Source organism: Mirounga angustirostris, unplaced genomic scaffold (assembly GCF_029215605.1).
Source record: "Mirounga angustirostris isolate CCGP_5_RB_7025 unplaced genomic scaffold, mMirAng1.0.hap1 SCAF_8, whole genome shotgun sequence".
In the NCBI taxonomy this organism is placed as follows: domain Eukaryota; kingdom Metazoa; phylum Chordata; class Mammalia; order Carnivora; family Phocidae; genus Mirounga; species Mirounga angustirostris.
Window position 1 is genome coordinate 66,263,805 of NW_026991716.1, and position 27,277 is coordinate 66,291,081.

Consider the following 27,277-nt stretch of genomic DNA (forward strand, 5'->3'; position numbering starts at 1 on the left):
ATCCTTGCACCCCAGGGATAGATCCCACTTACCACAATGAGAAATCCTTTTAATGTGCTGATGAATTAAGTTTGATAATATTTTGCTGAGAACTTTCTCATCTATATTAATCAGGGATATTGGTTTGTAATTTTTTCTCATAGTGTCTTTCTCTGGCTTTGGTATCAGGGTAATGTTGGCCCCATAAATGAATTTGGGAATAATACCTCTTCTTCAATTTTTTGGAAGAGTTTGGGAAGGATTGGCATTAATTCTTTGGATGTTTGATATAATTTACCAGTAACATCATCTGGGCCTGGAATTTTGTGTGTTAGGAGCTTTTTGATTACTGATCCAATTCCTTACTCATTATTGGTATGTTCAGATTTTCTATTTCTTCATGATTCAGCCTTGTATATTTCTAGAAAATTATCCATTTCTCTTGTTACCAGTTTGTTGGCATATAGTCATTCATAGTAGTCTCTCATTATTCTTTGTATTTCTGTGATATCACTTACAAGTGATACAAGTGTCTCCTCTTTTGTTTCTAATTTTATTTGAGTTACCTCTCTTTGTTCCTCAGGTAGTCTAGCTAAAGGTTTGTCACATTTTTTTTTAAAAGATTTTATTTATTTATTTGAGACAGAGAGAATGAGAGAGAGAGAGCACATGAGGGGGGGAGGGTCAGAGGGAGAAGCAGGCTCCCTGCCGAGCAGAGAGCCCAATGTGGGACTCGATCCAGGGACTCCAGGATCATGACCTGAGCCGAAGGCAGTCGCTTAACCAACTGAGCCACCCAGGCGCCCGGTTTGTCACATTTTTATCCTCTCAAAAACCAACTCTTGGCTTCATTCATTTTTTTTCAATTGTTTTCTAGTCTCTATTTAATTTATTTCTGCTATAATCTTTGTTATTTTCTTCCTTTTGCTAACTTTGGACTTAGTTTGTTCTTTCTAGTTCCTTGAGGTGTAAAGTGAGGTTGGTGATTTGAGATCTTTCTTTTTTCTTAATATAGTTGTTTATCACCATAAACTTCCCTCTTAGAATTGCTTTTGCTGCCTCCCATAGGTTTTGATATGTTGTGCTTCCTTTTATATTTGTTTCAAGATATTTCTTCATTTCCCTCTTTGTTTCTTCTTGACCCATTAGTTGTTCAGTAGCAAGTTTGCTAATCTCCACAAATTTGTGGATTTTCCAGCTTTTTTCCTGTTATTGACTTTTAATTTTACACCATTGTGGTCAGAAAAGATACTTGGTACGATTTCAGTCTTTTTATTTTTTTTATTATGTTATGTTAATCACCATACATTACATCATTAGTTTTTGATGTAGTGTTCCATGATTCATTGTTTGTGATTAACACCCAGTGCTCCATGCAATATGTGCCCTCTTTAATGCCCATCACCAGGCTAACCCATTTCCCCACCCCTCTCCCCTCTAGAATCCTCAGTTTGTTTCTCAGAGTCCATAGTTTCTCATGGTTCGTCTCCTCCTCCAATTTCCCCCCCTTCATTTTTCCCTTCCTACTATCTTCTTCTTTTTTTTTAACATACAATGTATTATTTGTTTTTGCTAAGACTTGTTTTGTGTCCTATAATTTGATCTATTCTGGAGAATGTTCTGTATACACTTGAGAAAAATGTCTACTGCTGTTGGATGGAATGTTCTGTTTATATCTTTGTCTAAAGTATGGTTCAGATCCAATGTTTCCTTACTGATTTTCTGTCTGGATAACCTATCCCTTCACTTTGAGCCTATGTGTCCTTAAACCTGGAGTGAGTCTCTTAGAGGTAGCACGTAGTTGGGGCTTGTTTTTTTAACCATCCTGTCACTCTATGCCTTTTAATTAGAGGAGTCAATCCATTAACATTTAAAGTAGTTAGGTAAAGATTTACTAATGACATTTTATTAATTGTTATCTGGCTGTTTTGTAGTTCCATTTTGCCTTTCTTTCTTTCTTACTGTCTTCCTTGGTAAATTGATTATTGTCCATAGTGGTATACTATGATTCCCTTCTCTTTATCTTTTGTGTGGCTATAGTAGATTTTTGTTTTGTGGTTCTCCTGAAGTTAACCCCAAACATCTTATATATTTCTAACATATTTAACAGTCTATTTTTTGCTGATAACAATTTATCATACATTGCATATAAAAATCTCTATTTTTTACTTCCCTTTTATGTTTTTGATGTCACCATTTACATCCTTTAATATTCTATATCCATTAACAATTTGTTGAAGCTATAGCTATTTTTAATATTTTTCTCTTTTAACCTTTACACTAGAGTTAAGTAGTCAATTAACACATCATCTAGTACTGTGTTAGATATTCTGAATCTCACTATATGCTTACCTTTACCAGTGTGTTTCATATTTTTGTGTTTTTATGTTACTAATTGGCATTCTTTTGTTTCAGCTTGAAAAACTCTTCTCAGCATTTCTTGTAAGGCAGGTTTAATGGCAATAAATTTCCTCAGCTTTTTTTTTTTTTTTGAAGATTTTATTTATTTATTAGAGGGAGAGAGAGAAAGCAAGAGCACACAAGCAGGGAGAGTAGCAGGCAGAGGGAGAAGCAGGCTTCCCGTGGAGCAGGGAGCCCTACTCGGGGCTCAATCCCAGGACCCTGGAATCATGACCTGAGCCGGGTAGACACTTAACCCACTAAGCCACCCAGGCACCCCTCAGCTTTTATTTATTAGTGAAAGTTTTTATTTAGTCTTCAATTCTGAAGGACAACTTTCCTGCGTTGAGTATTCTTGGTTGGTAGTTTTCTTATTTTAGCACTCTGAAAATATCATACCATTGTCTCCTGGGCTCTGCTGAGAAATCCACTAATAGCCTTACAGGGGTTCCCTCTCAAGAGAATTTTTTTTTCTCTTGTTGCTTTTAAAATTCTCTGTTTGTCTTTGATTTTAAACAGTTTTATTATTATGTGCTATGAAGAAAATCATCTTGGATTAAAATTTTGATGTGACCTATTAGTTTTAGTGAACTTGAATTTCCAAATCTATCCTCAGGCTAGGGAAGTTCTCAGCCATTATTTATTTAAATAAGCTTTCTACCCCTTCCTCTCTTTTTCTTTCTTTCTTTTTTTTTTTTTTTTGCTGATGTCCCATAATTCCCATATGCTTTTCTCCTTCTCATTTACTTATTTATTTAGCTCTTTTGATTAGATAATTTGAGTTGATCTGTCTTCTGGTTAATTGGTTCTTTCTTCTACTTTTTCAAATCTGTTATTGAAACTCTCTGTTGAATTCTTCAGTTCAGTCATTGTATTTTTTGGCTCCCAAATTATGTTGGGTTCTTTTTTATGTTTTCTCTCCCTTTGTTGAACTTCTCATTTTGTTTTTGTGCTGTTTTCCTCCTATTGCTATACTATTTATTTGTGTTCTCTTGTAGCATTCAGAGTATCTGTACAACAATTATTTTGAATTCTAGATTCCTAGATCTAGAATTTCTAGATTTCTAGATCTCCATTTCTTTGGGGCCAGTTACTAGAAGTTTACTGTATTTCCTTGGTGAAAACATGTTTCCTTGATTCTTCATGATCTCTGGAGTCTTCTGTAGTTTTCTGTGCATTTGAAGAAGCACCCACCTTTTCCAAATTTTATGGACTGACTTTGGTAAGGGAAGCCTTTCACCTCTCAGGGGGGTCATGCTGGCTTGTGCTTTGACCCCAGGTCTAGTGATGCAAGATGCCAATTTGTGAAGACGCATGGTGGCACTGGGCCCAGGAGGACATGATATTCTTTAGCTCAGGTCTCTGGAGTCCACTGTATCAACAACTGTGTGGTCCTTAGCAAGCACTGCAGGGGTCCACAGTGGCTACAAGGACTTTTGGGGTCCTCAAATGGCACCTCTCATCTAGTAGCAAGGGATCAGAGCAGACAGCAGTGGTGACCAGAGCCAGTGGTGTGCACACACTCAGCTATTGAGGCCATTAGCAGGTTCCTTATAGTTGAAGGGACCAGATGCAGACATACTTGTAGTGATGGGGGCCAGGGTAAATAACGGGGGCCAGGGCCAACCATAGGCTCACTGGCAGCTGCAAAGACCCTGACTTTCCATCTGCTCTTCTGTGGCTGCATGCTCTCCCTCTAGGTGTACACACTTTATTGGAGTCTGGTGATAGAGTCAGGCTGTGGCATGCAGGTGCACAGCTGTGGGGACTAGTTGCAGGTGGGCACTAGTGTCAGCCAGTGATAGAAGGCAGGGACTGATCCAGACCCACAAACAGCTGTGGGGTGCCTCACTGTTAGTGACTTCACATGGCTTCCCACTCTCCCTGTGTGTGCATGTAAAGCACTAATGTCTTAATTACTCAAGAACAATGTTGTCTACACCTCTAAAGGAATCCATGATGAAGAATACATCACTACTATGATATTTCAAAAAACATCTCTAATGATGTACATTTTTAGTATATACTAAGATATTCATTGCAAATTCATGGTATCTGACTTCAACTGAGCCTTCAAATTTTCTCTGTCAGCCTCTCTTTTCATTATCATTATTTAGCAAAATTTTCACAATTGTTATTCAAAATATACCTCTCTTTAAACCTTGAGTGAGTCCTTCAGCCACTACTATAAGAAAAAGATTATCATTCTTGTTTCATTATCATTCTCTATTTCAACGCTAACCTGTATATCTGTGACCAAAATATCACCCTCTCCCACTTCCAATGAGATATTTAAGATAAGCAAAATCAAATCCTTGATTAAATTCCTTTCAGATGTTTATTTCCTCTTCTTCATCATCCCAATAAATTGCATAATTATCCAACCAACTACTCAAGCTAAAAACCTGGGAATAATGTCTCAATATTCTCTCAAAATCCAACATCTAATATATTATCATTTCTTACTGATTCTATCTCAAAAATACATCCTTAGTTCATTCACGTCTCCATCTCCATAGCCTCCAACGTTGTGAAGCTAACATCTATTCTTGATTAAAGTAAAGTCTTCCCAACTGATATTTCTTTCATTCTTGTTCTATCCAATCCATTTTTCACTTGGTAATTGGAGAAATTTCTTATTGTAAATTTTATATGTTAATAAATAGTGCCTTCCTTTTGCATTTAGAATAAAATTTCAATGCTTTATCATGGCTTTCAGAATCCCATATGATTTTCCCAGGCTACATTAAGATCTTCCCACTCTTTCCCTCACTCACTAATCTCCAACCTCATTGATCTTCCTTTGGTTCTTCAAGTATGCCAAAGATTTTTCTTTCCTTACACATTTGGATGTCTCCTCTCCCTGAAACATTCCTATTCCTTGGTCTCATTCATTTATGTCTTATCCTAACACCCTATTTGTCACCATTTAGAATTATTCTGTTGATCTTTTTGTGAATTGTTGTATGTTTTCTCCATTAGACTTGTATTCCATGAAGGCAGGAGCTATATTAGACTAATTCAGATATACTATCATCAACCAAATGTGTAATAATGGTCAATCAGAAAGAGTAAATGAAAGCGTATATTCCCCAAAACTACCACCCAAAGTCATTTAAATATAATAGGGTAACACATAGAATTTTACATTTTATAATAAAAGAAATTATTCAATATTTTTCAGAGTGAAATGTTGGTTAAAAAACTCTAGGACCCTGTGATACTACAGTTTGTTATTTTTTGTTCATTTGTTTTGAGGAAAGGAAGAAGCATAGACTTTCAGGAAGATAAAAAATCTTCCAAGTCCTATGCCATTGACCTTGAAACAAGTGTTTTTATGAAAAAAGCGCTACAAAAACACAGTTCTCACTATTGTCTAATCCAAAATCAACACCTGGAATAATTGATGAACTTTAAAGAATAAATTTTTGTGACATTTTTATAATTCAGCAGGATATCACAGTTCCGCTAGAATAGAGCACACTCATTATGCTCATCTCTATTTTGCTTATTTTGTTACAGAGATTTTATGCAAGTGAATACAATGGAAATAAAATAATTTCAAAAATACTTCTATAACTATATCCACATTTAGATCTATGTGTATATAATTAATTTTTCTGGGCCATTTGAAATTAGGTTACATACAATATGACCCTTTCCCATTTAATATTTCAGGGGATTTTCCTATAAGAATGAAGACTTCAGTGCCATACTATAAGGTCACAAGGGCCTATCTCTCCCACTAGTTACAACTATAAAACCTGAAAGAATACAAAATGTGACTATCTGAGAACTCTGAAAAAGTAAACAACAGGCAGATAAAAGAGGGCCAAAACTTGAGGAATAATCAACACCAGCACATTTTCTAATGTTTTTTTCTCTCCTTTTCCCAGCTTTGACCCAAGGAAGATCCAGTACCTAGAGTTATGGAACTGTGCAGTAGATGCAAACAGCAAAAACCTTAAGGGAAACATCCTCTTTCTGGCTATAGGACCAGAAAAAGTTGAGAATTCTAGGTGAATTTCTTTTCTTTCATGTCTTTATTTTTTTTTTCTTCTCTAGCCCTGCTGCAGGGTAAAATCATTGCAGAGATGTATGGCTGCTGCAGTTTTGGAGGTGGAGTCAAGGGCATATAAAATCCCAAAGTCAAACTTTTATCTCTGACCAGATGAACTAGGAAAAAGGGGTTGCTGTTGTTCGAAAAAATGTATGCTGTAGAATTCCTAATATTTTTCTATTTCCTCACCATTTTGCCCTAAAGGAGACACCTGTCAGTCAAATATAAATGCTCAGGAAGCTAAAACTCTAGAAAAAAGTCCAAATTTCAGGTCAGAGGAACTTGGAAAGGGGGCCAGTGTTAACCTGAAATTGTAGGTGAACTCTTAAAGAAGTTACAACTGGGCAGAAAATTCCATAGTTATGTGTATGAATCAACACAAGTACTGGGCTTACCCCCGACCTGGACAATTGTGGAACAGGTTCACAAAAGCAGAGGAAAGACTGAGAACTACTGCCAAATCCCAAAAAACTATGAGTGGCATAGATGGATCAGATCTAATTACCATAACAAATGCTTTGAAAAATTAGCTGACAACCCAGTCCAGGGCTGGGATGGGGAAGGAGAGAGGCGGGCATCCTGGGGGCCACAGCTGGCGCCTGCCACAGTCCTTCCCCCAGGTGCTTAGGTGGAAACAAAAAGAAAAAGAAAAGAAAAATTAGCTGACAAAGGAATCACTGCTGGCAGAAGGCAAGAAAGAACTTGTTGAACTTAAGCAAGTCAGTTGCCTGGCCAAACAACAACAGCAGCATCGGCAGCAAATCAACATTCTCCAGAGGATTTTATAAGATCCTGATTCTCTTAACAAAATAGTCTACATGTCCAGAATGCATTCCAAAATTATCTGGCATAAAAAGACCCAGGAGAATATGACCCAAGAATATGACTAACTGTCAATGGAAAAGACAATCAACAGGTGAAAATCCTGAGATGACTCAAATGGGAATTATCACACAAAGACTTTAAAACACCTCATTCCCCATGTGAGCAGCTTGGAAGTCACATCCCATTCTAACAAGAAGCAAAAAATAAACAAGCTAGAAAATCAACAATTCTTTTTAGACCCCTAAAGGAGAAGAATGCAAGGCAAACTGCTGTTTCTAAGATTGGAGAGTCAAATAAGTGAATACCAGGAATCACGGTTTAGGGAAGCAGAGTCTCAAGATGGGAAAATATCGTATTTCTTAACAATGGTGGCTTGAAGATACTGACCAGTGATTTTATAGAATGTTCTTCAATTTGGTTCTGTCTGATATCTCTTCATGATTAAGATGCAAATTATGCATTCCCAGCTGCTGGAATACTACATAAACTATGTTGTGACCTTTAGAGGCTATCCCATTTGGAGGCCCACCATGTCTATCTGTCCCTTATGGGTGATGTTAATTTTGATCACCCGATCAGAGTGTCCCTTAGGTTTCACACTAAATAGTTATTATTTCTGTTCTGTAACTAGTAAGCAATGTGCAGACAGAAACTTTGAGACTATGCAGATATTCTGATCTTCATCAAACTTTTTATTCTTTATTTAGGCAATATATTATAAACAAGATTACCCTAGTACTCCACAATAATGGCTGGACCCCTAGACTTACTTAATACTCATTCATGACTCTTGAAATATTTAGAATTATAACTGCAAAATAATTTTTCAACTCTGCTGCTTCTTCTATATTTATCAATCAGCATTCTATTGTAAGAAGAGACATTTATCTAATCTACCTAGCAGGTTAGCTATCTAGTTTCTATTGTGGACTCATAGATTTCTATTTTGCTTTTAAATACATTCATACATACATACATACATACTTATCCAGTAATCTGGACTTAAAATGGCAGGCTCATTAAATCATTCCTATTGATATCATGGTTTATCTGAAAGAAGTAATTCTTCTGAAACTGAAACTAGAAAATAAGTGACTACCAAATAATTCTGCTTATAAATTTTCATTATTACAGTTTGCAGGTTTTATTTGAGAAAGGGTGTAACAATAAGATGTCTGAAAAAACATGCATGATGAACAAAATATCAACAAAATATCTATTTTGGATTCATAACAGATCTCTCTTAGAACTTTACTTTGTCCCATCTCCTTTCTCCCCAGAGAACACTGAATCTCAATGGCTGTACTTGTGGACTATGTAACTCGCTAGATGCGCTGAATGTATGATCTAAACTATTTTCTTAACATTTATGTGAAACTAAACCAGAATCCTTGTGAAAACTGAAATATATAACTTCTGTTTTTGTTTCTGTGATCTACTGGTCTCGTCACTCATTCAGTTACAGATTTAAGAAAAATCCCCAATCTATACATTTTATACAATTGTCTCAGGAAAAAAACAAATTTGTGAAAAATGGAGCTCATACTAGTAGACAAATACTAACAAAACTCTTTTTTTCCTTCTCAGTGTGAACTTGTACAGAGCTGACTATTGTTTTTGCAAACAAGAAATAAAAGTGTTTACACCCTTTAGCATATCCTCATATAACCGAATAAGAAAGCACAAGTACCTCTTAACCTCTCCTGAGTAGCTACATTAGCAGGCTCAAGGCATGGAAGAAATGAATCCTTGGAAACACTTTATTTCATGAAGATATTTAGCATTTGGGAGTCTGTGGAGAAACCCAGAGTGGAGAAGAACCAGCGATGGAAGACAGGGCAAGGAGAAATTAGACATTGTAAATTACAGACCTTGGCACCATCACTGAAACTTCTCCCTCCAATGGAGATAACATGTTCTGGTTCTTCATTTTGCTCATACATACTCCTCGCTCCCTAAAAACAATCAAACAAGCGAAAAACACCACAAAAGGTCAAAATGTAGTTTGTTGTCCCTGATATCTACCTTTCTCTTCTTCTTCCTGTCCCTAAGAAATGAAATAAAAATGAGAGGTACACCCCATTTTCCTGGAAAAGTAGACAATTCTTTTAGACGCTACTTTGAAACAGAAAGTTACCCAGATGTTGTTTTCTGCTTTCTAAGCAGTATTTGGAAAATGAAATGGAGGATATGAAGTGAGGTATTTTCAGATTCTCTCCTTAATGTGTTCAGGTTCCCAAAGGATTCTGACTCACCTGAATGCCATGAGCATGTCTGCTTTGACTAAGGAGATCCAGAGCCACACTTATTAAAAAGCCTCTCCTTTCAACTGCTGAGTATTTTTCCTCCTCCACCATCAGTTTAGGGATCATGTGTTTCTTATCCCCAAAGACTGTGTTTTAGGGACATCAAATGTTTCCTTTTATTCTCTTACAGTTACCCCTTTAGAGTATCTTCAGCACAGCATATTCAGGCTTCTGATTATGGTATTAAAGAAATGTTTACCTTCGATATGGGAAGATCTGTGATTATAGTGTCTAATAAGAAGATTGAACACAGAATTCCTTAACTGAAGGGGTATCATACGTTACCTTTTTCCTGTCCATGTGCACAAAGATCTAGTCAGCTGTCACAGATCTCCATTTTCCCCTCTGAACCTCAATGCTATTTTAAGTTGTTTACAGAATTCTCTTGTCTCTTTTCCCCATTCTTTTTTCTCTTTCCCCTTAGCATCCTGTTTCAGAGGAAGCAATATCATTTTTGAGCTGGTTCCCAGGTTAATACTAAGTCAAATTTCTTTTTTGTTTTGTTCAGGAGGATGTGGAATGTATAGAATGAGTTAATTTTTTACCAAAAACATATGTATTATGTATCATTTGTTACCAGAAAATTCTCAGCTTAGATTTTAAAAATGTAACTTTTACATAATAAGTAATGCAACTAAAATAAAACATGAAGTTGAAAATAAAGAGTAGAATTAGTTATAGAGCCCAAATACTAACCAAAAGCTAGTTGCATTAGGTAAAATATAATTCAAAGGGAAAGCTATTAATAGGAACTCAGAGAAACATATATTAATAAACAAGTATGACATAAAATATGCACTATACATTTCTTAGACCACAAAGAAATCTTAACAATTTCTTTTAAATCAATACCGTAGAGCCCATGTTCACTGACCACAATTCAGTGAAATTAGAACTCAAAACCAAATGTTGCTAAGATATATTTAGAAGCTAAAAAAATTCAATTTTATCTTTGTTTTGTTGTTGTTGTTTTGTTTTGTTTTTAATTTTTTTATTATGTTATGTTAGTCCATAGAGTACATCCTTAGTTTTTGATGTAGTGTTCCATGATTCATTGTTTGCATATAACACCCAGTGCTCCATGCAGAACGTGCCCTCCTTAATACCTATCACTGGGCAATTTTTTTTATTTATTTATTTATTTATTTATTTATTTATTTATTTAAGATTTTATTTATTTGAGAGAGAGAGAATGAGAGAGAGAGCACATGAGAGTGGGGAGGGTCAGAGGGAGAAGCAGACTCCCCGCCGCGCAGGGAGCCCGATGCGGGACTCGATCCCGGGACTCCAGGACCATGACCTGAGCCGAAGGCAGTTGCTTAACCAACTGAGCCACCCAGGCGCCCTCACTGGGCAATTTTAAACAATACATAACCTAAGGTAGAAATTGGAAAGAAATTACAAAATATGTAGGCCTGAAATAAAACAAAAGTACAATACATCAAAACTCCTAAGGATAACAAAATTATATAAGGAAAAAATATAAATATTAAAATGCATTTGATAAGCAAAGTTTTCAGTTTTAGGAGCTAGACCTATAATCAGCAATACATTACATTCATACAATCACAATAAGGAAATAATTATGTTTTTAAAAATGTGTTAAAATATAAACTAGTAAAAAGGAATATAGTTCACACAAAAAAATTAAAATGGATAGAAAAATCTGTCATTATAAGACCCCTGGCAAATGTGATTAAAAGAGTCAATGCATTTAACTTGGTAGAACCTACATTCTACGGGAAGGAAAATAGTATCTAGTTAAACAAGTTCTGGGTTTACCTGCAATCCTCACTCAACCCAGTCATTGCCTTTGGCAGAGCACAGGGAGAGGTAGAAGAGAAGGTAGTTTTCTCTGTATCTAGTCAGTTTTGTCTGAAGTTTATTGGACATTATTTTATGGCAAGTAATTGTGTTGAAAAATGATTGCTTCTTTAATTCTTTCTACCTGTATTTCAGAGAGCAGAGTTGGCATGCAGAGCTGGAATGCATCACATCACTCCTGGCTCTGCAGTTCCCTGCTGGAATAGCCAATCTCCTGGGAGTTCCCAGGTCACTCCACAGCCTTTCAAATAACAGGGTGATACTCAGGGTGCTTGTTAGTGCAGCACTACCCAGTTTGTGGTCTGCAACTGGTGCCCTCCAGGAAACTTGTTACCAGGCTACAACAAAGAAGTATAGAAGGAGAGGATGCTTGTTCACCCATTTATAGCAATCATACAAAGTGATTTAACGTTGCAGAAACTAATGATAGTTTTTAAAATGGCCTTGAATTATATATACGTATATATATACATATATATATCCTCTTCTTCCATTTCACTTATTCTTTTAATTCACTTTCATTACGGTTTATGACAAGTATTAGCCCACAGTGGAATGCAAACAAAACAAAACAAAACTGACCCTTCACCACAGATACTTTGAGAAGCATTGCTTCAGTAAATTGGATGACTTTTCTAGCAACATTTCTAGCTCCTTTTAAGAAACCAGTGGGAACAGCTGTCCAGCAACTACTAAGTGAAACAGCAGTTCAAGTCTAGACACTTGTGACACGCTTAAAGTTTGTCTGGGGTACCTTTTCCAATCTCAGTGACATTTCTTCCCAGCTTTCATCCTCCATATGTGCCTTCATTCCAACAACAAATATACTGCTTCAGGCATCACGCTTGGCATGTGGAGCTCAACGGTAAACAAGAGATGGCACTCTCGCCCTCAGGGAACCTATACGTTAGTGGAGATCTTAACTCCTTAATGTTACTGTTCTTTAGAGTCTCATCCCTTACCTAGTTTCCAAAACATGCTCTCAGAAAAGAAGCCGATCTTGATCTTAGTGTTCAAAATTAACAGGTAAATACAGTGTTACTCTACTCAAGGGTAGCTCATGTAAAATATTACTTCTAACTGTGGGATGAAAAGTTCAAGTGTTTGTTAGGTGAGAGAGGTTCAGGATGAGATGAAAAGAGTGCCTTGCTCAAGGGAAGTTATCACACACTTGCAACACTGATTTATCTGGACTAAGCCCAAATTCACTTCCTCCTCCCCTAAAATGTGTCTTCCGTCATCCACCTCAAACTCAAGGACCATAGCCTTAATTTGGCATGGTCTATTTCCATCAATTAGTAGTTACGTTAGTAGTTGGCCTTTGTCAGATCTCTGAGGTCTCAGATTTTTCTCAGACCTAGAACATTCTCACTCAAAACTTCAGGGACAGTATCAAAAATAGCAATACCAAAATTTCTCATTTGCTCTTTTTAATTGCAAGAAAAAAAAAGTCATGTTTGTTCTGTCATTGTCAGCTTCTTTCTCCTTAACTCCCTGGGAAGACCTTTTGCTAATAACATGCCAGGAAATATACTGCCGAGGAAAGCTTTGTTCTTTTGTGGCTACTGAAGGATCTCTTAGCACAGAAAATAAAGTGGATGACTAAGTGCAAAACATTCATTAAAGTACTCTCCAAACATGTTTTATAGGAAAAAAGGATTTGGCTACAGAGAATGATTGGTATGTCAAGAATTTCATTTCAGGCAACAATTTTGTTATTAGAACAAGCTTCAGTTGTCTACACGTTGGCTTTGTTCAGGAGATGTAATGTAAGATAAATAAAAAAGAGAACTTCGAATGCTGTTATCTGCCATGCGGTACTTCTTTGTAAGTACAGATAATAACAGCTCTAATATTTTTTTCATTTCCTTGGGTACCAAATCTCCCTCTTACCGTGCATGATGCGCTTTGCACTGCAGCTGGCTGCCGTGGCTACCGCTGTTCCAGCTGCCCAGGAGACCTGAACAAATAATCCAACAGTTTGTCTCTTGTGAAGAGGAAACAAACCCTTATCTTTAAACTCAATCTCTTCCATGTCTTACAAGGAGCAACTGAAGTGTTTCTTATAGTCCGGGATACCTCAAGAATGAAAGTCACTTAAAATAGAGGCAGTTTACACTGTGACCAATTCCCTGAATAACTGATTACTTAAAAAAAAAGAAAAAGAAAAAAAGATGAGGGATTATGAGCACTAAATTGATGCATGCCGCCCAACACACTGTTGTCTCTAGCTGGAGAGCCCAGGTCTGATTTCAAAAGATGCTACTGCAGCCTCACAAGATAAATGTCACTTCTGTATTCAGATTACTGTCTTACAGGAAGTTTCACAGGGAAAGGATTTCTTGCTCTCATTGCATAATTGCCAAGCATCACTTTAAAATCTGTCCAAGCAGCTGAAATACAGAACTTCCATGACAGAGGAAACTTATCATGTGGCCACATGGTATGGTAAAATGTGTTCCAACTCAAAAGTAAGAAGATCAGAATGCTGGTTGTAGATTTGCTTGAGTCTCTCGGGTTTCTCAACTCTAAAGCAGGTTTTGCAACTGCCCCTACGCGTGTTATAAAGATAAATGGAGTGAGTATGGGGAAGTGCACTTTGGAAAATGCAGAAGGCTACACGTCAGCGGTTCTCAATCTCTAGCGTGCCTTGGGGTTTGTTAAAATACAGACAGCTGGGCTCCATTCCCTGGGTCTCTGACCCAGTGGGGACAGCATAGGGCTGGAGATTTTGCATTTCTGAGTTCTCAGCGAATACTGATGCTGCAGGTCTGGGTAGCACAGTTTGAGAGTAACTGACATGAATTTATTGCTCTCCCAACTACAGTTAGAACTTCACTCCCACGCGTCTCTGCTTCAAACAGAACAGCTGGGCATGTTTTATTTTTATATTTTTGTCAATATTGGGATGATGGGTAATACCTCATTTGAAAGAAGGGTTAAAACTGTCAGTTTAAAAAAGTATCAAGATGGTAAAGCACTGAATTGTACATCTTCCATATCTTAGCAGAAGTGAAATGGAGTTTATAAATTATCTGACTACTTTAATCAGATGGAAAACCTAAATTAAATATGATCTCAAAATATGGAAATTTCAAGGGCCTATGTTATTCATCTTTGTTGTCCTAGGTCCTTAGAAAATTCCCAAGTGTCCTATGTAGGACTGTTATGGTACTCAGAGATTTAAATCTGACAGAATCTATAAGGAGAACAAGCTTTTAGTGTGGTCATATCATTAATACTGTAATATTAAACTAGGTGCCAATTTTTAAATATACTTTGTCCTTTCTGGGTTTTTTGTGGGATGTTAAAAGAATTAAATGAGTTTGTGTTAGGCAACTGAAAGACATTATGTGTTTCAAACTTGTGATCAATTCTTAATTATCATAGTTCATGAAGGAAAAATGAATATTAATCAATCAAATACTTTCCTCCAAATTCCACCAGTGACCAAATAATATTCATTCTGGAAGATATATGGTGGGATTTTCTTAGTAGGTATTTAATTACTAATTTAATCGCTTAGATTAATATGAGAAATTAAAAATGAAGTGGCATTGCACTTAGATTATAGTTTCTGTTACTATTTCCTATGGAAAGAAACAAGTCTCCATGCAGAAATGATATTTCCATATTTGTGTCAAGAAATATATAAAATGAACCTATAACGTCTTCTTTTGCCAGAAAGAAAGGAAGTTTTCACATGATTAATGAAGTCATGACACACAACATAGCAGTCAACTTGACAGGGATCCCACTAAGAAAGCTTGGTGCAATTTGATCAGATAAAACATTCTCTGCAATTGATATGAAAAAATATGTTTATAATGACAAAAAAAAAAACCTCGTTGGCCAATAATGCTGGCTACTAGGGCACCGAGTCATTACTTTGAAAGAAAAAAAAGAAAAATGATTAAGCATCTATCCTGTAATTCAGTGGTATTTCAAAATAACCAATAGTAAATGAGGAAAATTATTCTTTACAGAAAATGTAAAGTGCAGCTTTAAAAAGTGCAGAATAACAGCTTAAGAAAATCACCCAAAGTGAAATAATAAATCTAAGAAACAGTTATTAAAAGGATTCTAAAGCTATTAACTGAAGTGTTAACGAAGAACTTTATAGTGGAGAAATCAGGGTGACCACACCTGTACCCCCTGATTAACTTTATTATTCATTAAAAATGTAACAAGACACTTTGTGTTTTAAGAGGTACTTCAAAAGGAAGTTGAAAGCATCCATCTAGGAAGCATTCTTGCTAAATAATATGTCTGAATCTAATCACACCTCCAAATCTAACTACCAGCTTACAAAGAATAGAGCAAAAGTTGATAACATCAAATGAAGCAATCAGTCAAATGTGGAAATTGAAACATTCTGTTGGACAAGAGAACTGGTTTCTCCAACATAGCATACAGAGCTGGTTTCTCCAATATTCCCATCACTGGCAACATGAAGAGGTGAGGGTGGGGAGGTGACACAGTTAGAGTTAAAAAGGAGACATAATCCATAAAATGAGAAGACCTTAACCCCTAACTAGATTTTAACTTGACAAAACAACTATAATACACAATCACATGTTTCTGAAACAATTGGGGATATTTTAATATAGACTACATGTTGGGAAATATTAAGGGAAAATTATTGATGTTATTAAGTATATTTATATGCCTTTATCTTATAATCTTACAATGCAAATATATGAATATGATGTACATATTTGTGTGTATATACACATTTTATCAGCTATATATATGTACTGAAGTCTTTCCTGGTAATGCCGTAATATCTGGTATTTGCTTTTAAAACACTTAAACAAAATAAAATATTAATGGAAAGAAGAAATAGTTGAAGCAACAGTGCCAAAATGTTCATAATTGCTAAAGCTGGGTATTGATATATAATTATATGTTATATAATTATATAGTTAATATATAATATAATATACTATGAGTAGGTTTGAAATTTTCTCCCCTAAATTTATAAGATATTAAGAAGTAGAGAGAGATGACACCAGATTGACATAAGACACCAGAAGAATCTAGCCCTGTATTTCACAAATACTTTGGTCTCAAAAGCTCTTTGTACGCTTAAAAATTATTGAGGACTCCAAAGAGCTTCTGTTTATGTGTGTTTTATCTATTGACATTTGTCACTAGAAATTAAAATATAAATTTAAAAAATATTTATTTATAAATTCTTTATAGCAATAATAAATCCATTACATGTTAACATAAATAACATAGTCTTGTTAATAAAATCACTTTCAAAAAAATTAGAAGAATGGCATTTTTAAAATATATGCAAATTTCTTTAATTTCTGGCTTACTAGAAGAAATCTGGGTTCTCATATTTGCTTTTTCATTCAATCTACTGTAATATCTTGTGTTGCGTGAAATATTTGAAGAAAATGCAGCCTTTTAAACACATAGCTGGCAAAGAAAGAACAATTTAATAACCTTTTCAGATAACTTTAAATATTCTTCTGTGAAGTTACAGCAGAATTTGTTAAGTATTGTTCATTAAACATTAGTTGCAGTATAGAATCTAAAAACATATCAAAAAACTTTTCATACTTTATTACAATAAAACCCATTGGTCCACCTTGCATTTTTTAAAAAGATTTATTTATTTATTTTACAGAGAGAGCATTGGGGAAGGGGCAGACGGAAGGGGAGAGAGAGAATCGCAAGCAGACTCCCCACTGAGCGGAAGCCCAATGTGGGGCTCTATCCCATGACACTGGGATCATGACCTGAGCTGAAATCAAGAGTTGGATGCTTAACTTAACAGGCACCCCGTCTTGCACTTTAAATGGATATTTTATCCATACATGATTTTATAATGTCAGGCATTCGTCATTTGAGATATATTGGTTCACTAAGTTATACAGATTGTCCAAATGTTTTCATGTTTCATTACGTAATTTCAAAAAATCACATTTGTTAATACTACTACAGATATCAGATTTTTTTTTAAATAATAAGGAACTGTCAAGCTCATGATGGTGGATAGTTTTCCAAAATTCTAAGTTTTGCTTGAAAACTCAAATTTTATCATTGGTAACAAATACTGTCTTTTTTTTTTTAATGATGGGCTCACTTGTTCATTTTCAAGAAAATGTTTCCCTAATATCCAAGTATGTATAAGTGTATTTATCTAAATGTGGTGCCCCATTAAAAAAATAACTGCTATTTCAGGTCACATCTCAAACAATTGCACAAATGCTTTTTTTTTTTCTTTTTTGAGACAACCATTCTACCTTGCTAACCAACAGAAGTGTTTTATTCATATTTCCTACTTTCTCACACAGAATATTAAAGAGTGCTATATTGAAGGTTAGAGACTTAATGAAATTAATAAAATTTCCTGCTCCATTAAGGACCCTTTAAATGAAACTATTCATGTATTTTTAATTTTTTAACTGTGGGTGCATGATAGTAAACAAGAACTACTGTTTCAGTTTCATGCCATTGCTTGAATTCTGGGCCAAGCCATCTGCAATTTTGTTTACCATTAACTTCTGTACCATCATTGAAAATGTCACTACCACGAAAAAAGGCAGATAATACCTTACTATTATTGTGAAAATAGTTTTGACCTTACAGTCCCTATGAAAAAAACTAATCTTGTAAAACTTCCATAGGCGATCTACAAAATGTATAAATAACAGAATCATCAGCAGAAAATGCTAGTGTCATCAGAAGGGTCCTTTACTAATCAACCCTTTCCTCCCCTCAATAGTTTTTTATAAAGTGTTTAGGCTTATATAGAAATGTTTTAAACAGAATTTTGATCTAGAATTTTAAAACTGAAAAGAACTTCTTAAAAATTTTATTTCTTGATCAACAAACGTAACCTGAAAAATTTATTATGGGGAGGGGGCTCTTTGATAAAAAGAATAAAATGTTTCTTCATATATATGGGTTGCGTATTTCTCATATAGCACATCAAATACCAAGAAAAGCTCTGTCATAACTTGTAGGTCAATGACATGAGTTTTATCTCAGGAATATGCAGAGCTAGACAGAAAAGTAAACTGGATCTCAATGGCAGTACGTGGAGAAAGTGAGAAGAGTTTTCTTTCTTCCTTTGAGTTCCCTTTCCTCTTCGGAGAGAACATCTCAGAGCTTTCCTCAAGCTGTACTGATGATTTTGAATTTTCCTCTCTTTACCAACTTTCTTACCAAATCTCTAGACTCAAATCTAAATACTAGTATTGTATTCTCATTTCCTCTATTCTTCCAAATATGGGCTTTTATTCATTTCCTCTTTTAAAATTTGATATGAAAATAAAAATTGTTGAAGAAACATGTTAATTGGAATTTAATATAGAAAAGTAGCAATGGCAAGAGTTCCTCTTTTTTAATAATTTTTTTAAAGAATTAGAGATAGGAGCTTTTTCTTTTTTCCCCTCTAACAGTGCCAAAAAATAAACAGACAAAAGACCTAATAAGGAGTGAAAAGATGTGCAAGATATAAAACAAACACCCCATGGTTCACCTGGGTGGCTCAGTTAGTTAAGCCTCAGTTGGTTAAGTGGAGCTTGCTTGAGATTCTTTCTCTCCCTCTGCCCCTCCCCACCATCCCTCTTCCCCACTTGCAAATGTGTGCACTCTCTGTCTCTCTCTCTGTCCCTAAAAAACAAAACAAAACAAAACCCCAAAACACCCCGAGGTCAAGTATTTGCAAACATTTATATATTTTATAGGTACCTAATTAAATGAAAGAGCTGCTGTTTTTCAGAAGTACACATATTGAACAAAAATACTCTTCCAGTCTAAATTCAAATCCTCTTTTGCCCACTTTGTTTCATTCACTGATTCACTTTGAATAGATTTTCTACACAAAGCTTTATGGTTTCCTTAGTAATAATATAATTAACCTAGTAAACATGATGCATTTGTAATACAGACTGAAACATATTTTCTTGTATACTAATTAAGGCTTCATTTATTATTTCTAGTCAAAACAGAAAGAAGAAAGATTTGGGCTCTCAGACCCCACACCATCTGCATTTCTAATGACAACAGAAATCAAACTGGCACATTCACAGGGACAAACTCCTTTAGAAATGTGTTTACTTTTAGCAAGCAGCAATGTTATTAAATATAACATTCAAAAGTATAGAAACATTTTATTCTAACATAATTTATAAAGGCATAAATAACTGTCTAGTTAATATAAGTGCATTATTTAGTCAATATATTTTGTTCCTTCTTGTCATCAAAGCAAGAAAAGTTATCAGGAATAAAGGAGAGCATTACATAATGATAAGGAAGGCATAAAAATTATTAATATGTATGCAACTAATAATATAGCATCAAGACACACAAGTCAAAAACTTAGAGAACTGCAAGGATAGATAGATAGATTGTAGATAGATAGATAGATAGATGATAGATAGATAGATAGATGATAGATAAATCCACTATCATATTTGGAGACTACAACACCACCCACTCAGAAATGGATAGATCCAACAGGCAGAAAATCAGTAAGGACATAGTTGAACTCAACAACACAATCAAAACTGGATATAATTGACACCTATAAACTATTTTATCCAACAACAGCAGAATACACTTTTTTTCATCCTCATGTGGAGTATTAACCAAGATCGACGTCAGTCTAGGCCATAAAACACATCTTAACAAATTTAAAACAATAGAAATTATATAATGTCTGCTCTCAGACCACAATGTAATTAAACTACAAACCAATAATAAAAAGATAAATGGAAAATCCCAACAAATGTGGAGATTAAACAACACACTTCTAAATTACACATGGATCAAAGAAGAAACCTCAAGAGAGATCTAAAAATACTTTAAACTTAATGAAAATGAAAATTTAGCAAAACGTGTGGGATTGCAGTGAAATCAGTGTTTAAAAGAAAAACTATACTGGGGCACCTGAGTGGTTCAGTTGGTTAAGTGTCTGACTCTTGATTTTGGCTCAGTTCATGATCTCAGGGTCATGAGATCGAGCCCCACCTCAGGCTTCATATTGGGGGTAAAGCCTGTTTAAGATTCTCTCTCTCCCTCTTCCTTTTTCCCTGCCCCCCCTCTTCCTCTAAAAAAATGAATAAATAAAAAATAAAAGGAAAACTATATTACTGTATGCATATATTAGAAAATAATAAAGACTTATAATAATCTGTTTCTATTTGACTAGAAATAATAAATGAAGTCTTAATTAGTATACAACCTAAAGAAATGAGAACAAGAGCAAATTAAATCCAAAGCAAGCAGAGAAATGGAATAATAAGAATTAGAGCAGAAATCAATAAAATTGAAAAAGGAAATCAATAGTGAAAATCAATGAAACCAAAGTTGTTTCTTTAAAAAGATCAACAAAATCTGTAAGTCTTTAGGCAGAGTAACTAAAGGCAGGAAAAAAAGATAGCAATTAACTAATTTATTAATTTACTAAATTTATACAATTTACTAATATCAGAAATTAAAGAGTGGGACATCATTACAGATCACATAGAGAGTAAAAAGATAATAAAGATACACCATAAACAACTCTATGTCACAGATTTGTTAACCCAATTGAAATAGACCAAAACCCTGAAAGACACAACTAGTAAAACTCGCACAGGGAGAAATAGAGAACCTAAATAGATCTTTATCTATTAAAGAAATTGAATCAATAATTAATATTTTTCCAAAACAGAAAGTACCAGGCCAAGATGGGTTCACTGGTAAATTCTACCAAACCTTTAAGGAGAAATTATACCAGTTTTCTAAAACCTCTTTCAGAGGATAGAAACATAGGGAATACTTCCTTGTTCATTCTCTTAGGCAATACCCACGTGCCCTACTATCATAAACCTAATACCAAAAAAGAAAACTACAGCCCGGTACCTCTCATGAACATAGATGCAACAAGCCTCTGATGTCTGAATTAGTTGGAAATTAGTTTCCCAAATGTAGTGTACTCAGATTTGACCTATTAGATAGAAGTAGCTGGTTGTTTCATTTAACTAGCTCACTGCCTTTGTTTTTGTATCTCACCAGCACAATGATAGTATTATTACCACAAACACCATGTTTTTTAGAATTAAAATCTGGAGAATAAGAAACATGAACATAATCTCTTTTTGGCGCCAAACACAGATTAAGGTCCTGGGTCCTCACAGTACCACCTGCTTTAAGGCTAGTTTATTCTGAGGATAATGCCCATCAGTGTTCTGCTAACGAGGTATTAACAGACAACATCATGCCACTGCCGGGTTTATTCCACGATTTTGAGAAGATTTAATATAAAAGGCTTTAGCTAGAATTCAGGTTTACATATAATTTTTGAAAAAGTTAAACTTCAGTAAGCTAGGAACACAAGCAAAATTTCTCACTCTACAAAGGTAGCACCAAAACAGTACACTAAGTTTCATATGTGATGGTCAAAATAGAAATATTCTCACCAAAAGCATAAAGGATGAGACAAGGTCCCCAATGTCATTGTCATTAGTCAATATTGCACTAGAGATTAGCTATGTAAAGAGAAATTTAAAAAAAACCCTGTTAACTATTTGAAGTAACTAATATTGTCTTCTTACAAAATCAAAGCAAATCAATTAAAAATTTGAATTCATAAGAAAATCTATTAAGGTAGCAAATAAAGATAAACATGTACAATAAGTAGAACTTCTCTGATTAAATACATGTTAGAATTTATAAAGGAATAAATGTAAATAATCTCATTAAATATTGCAAGAAAACCAATAAAACACAGGAATAATCCTAAAAAATGTTCCTTCATGATAAAAACTATAAAATTTTTGAATGACACACCAATCAATCCTTAATGAAGAGACATAATGAAGAGACTTATTATTAAATGTCAATTTTATGAATTCAATGACATTTCTATTCTGGATCCAAGAAGATTTTTATAAAATTTGACTAATTTTCAAATTAATTTGGAAGGAAAATTGCAAATTAATTTCAATATTTTGAAGATCAAAAACAGGAATAATCTGTGTTGCTCTGTATTCCCATATATTTAAAAATACTTAAAAGCAATAGTAATTTTAAAAATTATATTGGTACAAGAAGACAAATAGAGAAATATAACTTTAAATAATATCCAAACTAGTGATGTATTGTATGGTGACTAACATAACATAATACAATTAAATTAAAAATAAATAAATAAATAATATCCAAAATAAATATTTATATCTATAAAATTTAGTTTATGATATAGTTCAGTTAGCATTTTAAATTAGGCTGGTAAGATGGGTCATGAAAAATAAGTGATGTAATAAATGGTATTGTGAAAATAAGTTATCTAGGAAAAAAACAGGTTAAATGCCTTGCTCCTTTAAAAAAACATAATTCCACATGAATTAAGGAAATAAATGTTAAACACATAAAAGTAAAACAAAAGAAAAATAGCAGATTTTTTAAATCATCTTAAAATGAGAAATGCCTTTCTGTAGAAGACACATAACGTAGAAGCTACAAAGGAGTAGAGTGACAGATCATATTGCATCAGTACAATAAGGACACCCCATGCAAAGGTAAAAGACAAGTAACAGACTAAAAGAAAATATGTGCAATGTTTTTCACTGAGAAGGATTTCTATGCAGAGTACACACAGACTGTGAAAAGAAAAGCAGACCAACTGGAAATGTGGAAAACTGTCATCAATCGTTCACAAAAGGAACATGATGGATAATAAGCATATAAAATGTTGCTGAATCTTAGCAGTATTAGAGAATGAAAGTGGAATTATTTTCTGGATTTTACCAATCTATAAGACTGAAAAAAATTTTTAAAGTTTGAAAATGTCAAGTTTTATTGAGAATACAGCAACAGGGACACAGTCAAACTGTGAGTAAGGAGGAAAATTAATGAAGATATTTTGGAATGTAATTTGCAGTATATATGAAAAAAATGAATAGCATAGAATTAATCCCACAATAAAAATTCACACATCTGCAAAAATATATGTTAAATGACATCCATTCCACTGCTGCATGTGTTATGGGAAACAGTGAATTTAATTAAACCTTCACTAATGTCCAAATGGTAAAAAACATTTTAGCATATTCATACTATGAAATATTTTGTGTCCCTTATGAGATGAGATCAATCTAAACTTACCAAAATAGAAAGATATGTATGTCATATTACATAGAAGGCATAGCATGCATACAGTGCTTTAATTTAAATATGAAAATAAGTCTATGCCTGAAGATAAATCTACACGTATAGAGAGGCCTGGGAAAAAGCACACTCCATCCCTGATGGTGGTTACATGTATAAAGGGGAGTGACAAGAATAGTTGGTAAGGGAAAGGATCTCATTTTGCTTTACTTCTATACTGTTTAATCTTTTTTAAGGAGAATGTTTTAATTTTAAAAGATTAGTGCAAGTTATGCACTGAGAAAAAAATATCTGTCCTTGGTCAAAGCAATTGCATTTGAAACAAGAAAAAGACTCTTTTTTTTTTTTTAAAGATTTTATGTATTTATTTGACAGAGAGAGAGATAGCAAGAGCAGGAACACAAGCAGGGGGAGCGGGAGAGGGAGAAGCAGGCTTCCTGCTGAGCAGGGAGCCCGATGTGGGACTCGATCCCAGGACCCTGGGATCATGACCTGAGCTGAAGGCAGACGTTTAACAACTGAGCCACCCAGGTACCCAAGAAAAAAACTCTTAATTAGAGAGAACAAACTGAAGATAACCAGGGCGGGGTAGGAGAGGGGGTGGGCAGGGGGATGGGTTAAGCAGGTGATGGGATTAAGGAGGGTACTTGTGATGAGCAGTGGGTGCGGTATGTAAGTGATGAATCACTAAATTCTATATCCAAAACTAATATTAGACTGTATGTTAACTAACTGGAATTTAAATAATAACTTGGATAGATTTCTCATTAAGGAAAAAAAGCAATTGCATTTGGATATTCGACTACTCATTGTTATGAAAATAAAACTCAAATATTCTCAGGGCGCCTGGGCGGCTCAGTTGGCTAAGTGACTGCCTTCAGCTCAGGTCATGATCCTGTAGTCCCGGAATCGAGTCCCACATCGGGCTCCCTGCTCGGTGGGGGGTCTGCTTCTCCTTCTGATCCTCTTCCCTCTCGTGCTTTCTGTCTCTCATTCTCTCTCTCTCAAATAAATAAATAAAATCTTTAAAAAAAAAAAAACCTCAAATATTCTCATTGAGTTAGCTAAATATCTACAGTGTATATTTTGGAATTTGGACTTCTAATAGTTCTTTGCAGAAAAAAAAAAGTTCAATTGTAAATTTAAGACTCCCACTGACAAGTTTCTGGAGACTCTATTTTTCTTTCAGGCAGTCAGTCTTGATTTTATTGATCTTTTGACTGACTTACTAGTCTTAACCAGAAGGAACCAAAAAATAAAGGTGTAACTGGTATCAACAAGATAGAGCTGACATATTTATTGGTGTAGGTCACACAAAATCTGTGAATCACTTGTCTCTTTGCCTGACAAAGAAATTCCTACTTAACTTGTATTCTTGTTTCTGAGACAAGAGGTATGATATTCTGTACATATGGATGTACACACATACACATGTGTCATACACAAAATTGCTCATATAAAGAACTTGAAAATGCACATCTGAAACGTCTGGAAAAATAAGATTCTATTCTGTGCTTATCAGTGTGCTAACATAATAGATCTGGACCTAGACTGTAGAGATTGTGTCCTCTCCTTGAGTTGTAGATAAAGAAATGAGACAAGGAATTTAGGAGGTTTGTTCAAGGCCATGTTAATTATTGGTCTATGGGCTGGATAATACCCTATGTCTTCCAATGTCTATCCCAGCATTTTAATGATTCTAGCCATTTTTCTTAATGATAATGGAAGACATGATTTTTCTTTTGTTGCAAAGATCATTTTTATTTCTTTTTATAATTTTATTTTCTTCCAAATTTTTGTTTAAATCCCAGCTAGTTAACATACAGTGTAATCTTAGTTTCACATGTAGGATTTACTGATTCATCACCTACATACAACACCCAATGCTCATCACAAATGAGTGAAATCATGTATTTGTTTTTCTCTGACTGACTTATTTTGCTTAGCATAATACTATTTAGCTCCAACCACTTCCTTGCAGATGGCAAGATTTCATTCTTTTTTTTATAGCTGAGTATTATTCCATTGTATATATATATCGTATTTTTTTTATCTATCCATCAGTCAATGGACATTGGGCTCTTACCATAATTTGGCTATTGTTGATAATGCTGCTATAAACATTGGGTATATGTACCTTCAAATCAAATTTGGTAAATACCTAATAGTGCAATTGCTGGATTGTAGAGTAGTTATATTTTTAACTTTTTGAGGAAGCTCCATACTGTTTTCCAGAGTGGCTGCACCAGTTTGCATTCCCACCAAGAGTGTCAGAGTGTTCCCTTTTCTCTGCATCTTTGCCAGAATCTGTTGTTTCCTGATTACTTAATTATTAATTTTTATAATTACCAATTTTAACAATTAATAAATAATTATTAAATAATTAAATTTAAATAATTAAATAATCATTAAATTTAAGTAATTAATAAACAATTATTAAAATTGTTGATTTTATTATTAAAATTTATTTATTTATTATTATTATTAAAATTATTAATTTTAGCCATTCTGACAGCTGTCAGGTGGCATCTCATCATAGTTGATGAGTGATGTTGAGCATCATTTCATGTGTCGGTTAGCCATCTGGATGTCTTCTTTGGAAAAATGTGTATTCGTGTCTTCTGCCCATATTTTAACTGGATTTTTCATTTTTTGGGTTTGAGTTCGATAAGTTCTTTATAGATTTTTGATACTAACCCTTTATCAGATATGTCATTTACAAATATCTTCTCCCATTCCATAGGCTGCCTTTTAGTTTCGTTTTTGTTTCCTTTGCTGTGCAGAAGCTCTTTTTTTCTTGATGAAGTCCCAATAGTTCATTTTTGTTATTGTTTCCCTTGCCTCTGGAGACATATCTAGTGAGAAATTGCTACGGCCAATGTCAAAGAGGTTATTGCCTGTGTTCTCCTCTAGGATTTTGATGGTTTCCTGTTTCACATTTAGGTCTTTCATTCATTTTGAATTTATTTGTGTGTATGGTGTAAGGAAATGATCCAGTTTCATTATTCTGCATGTTGCTGTCTAGTTTTCCCAGCACCATTTGTTGAAGAGACTGTCTTTTTTCCACTGGATATTCTTTCCTGCTTTGTCAAAGATTAGTGGACCATACAGTGTGGGTCTATTTCTGGGTTTTCTATTCTGTTCCACTGATGTGTGTGTCTGTTTTTCTGCCACTACCAAACTGTCTTGATGATGACAGCTTTGTGTTATAACTTGAAGTCCAGAATTGTGATGCCTCCAACTTTGCTTTTCTTTTTCAGGATAGCTTTGGCTATTTGGGGTATTTTGTGGTTCTATACGAATAATAGGATTCTTCTAGCTCTGTGAAAAATGCTGGTGCTGTTTTGATAGGGATTGCATTAAATGCGTAGATTGCTTTGGGTAGTATAGACATTTTAAGAGTATTCATTTCTCCCAACCCATGAACATGGAATGTTTTTCCATTTCTTTGTCTCATGTTCAATTTCTTTCATAAGTTTTGGAGTACAGATCTTTTACCTCTTTGGTTAGGTTTATTCCTAGGTATCTTATGGTTTTGGTACAATTGTAAATAGGATCGATTCCTTGATTTCTCTTTCTGTTGCTTCATTATTGGCATATAGAAATGCAACAGATTTGTGTCCATTGATTTTGTGTCCTGTGACTTTACTGAATTCATGTATCAGTTCTAACAATTTTTTTGGTGGAGTCTTTCAGGTTTTCTACATAGAGTATCATGTCTTTTGCAAATAGTGGAAGTTTGACTTCTTCCTTACTAATTTGAATG

General features: G+C 34.5%; 1 long non-coding RNA gene across 1 annotated transcript in view; it reads right to left on the minus strand.

Annotated features, from left to right (window-relative positions):
• LOC123837870 (uncharacterized) overlaps positions 1-13,400 on the minus strand; it is a 253,775-nt gene extending 240,375 nt beyond the window's left edge. Inside the window, exons 1-2 of the long non-coding RNA XR_008505336.2 lie at positions 13,288-13,400; positions 9,136-9,219 (exon numbers count right to left, since the gene is read on the minus strand). This is a non-coding gene — a long non-coding RNA (uncharacterized LOC123837870). The remainder of the gene's footprint in view (positions 1-9,135; positions 9,220-13,287) is intronic.
• Positions 13,401-27,277: the final 13,877 nt, after the last annotated feature.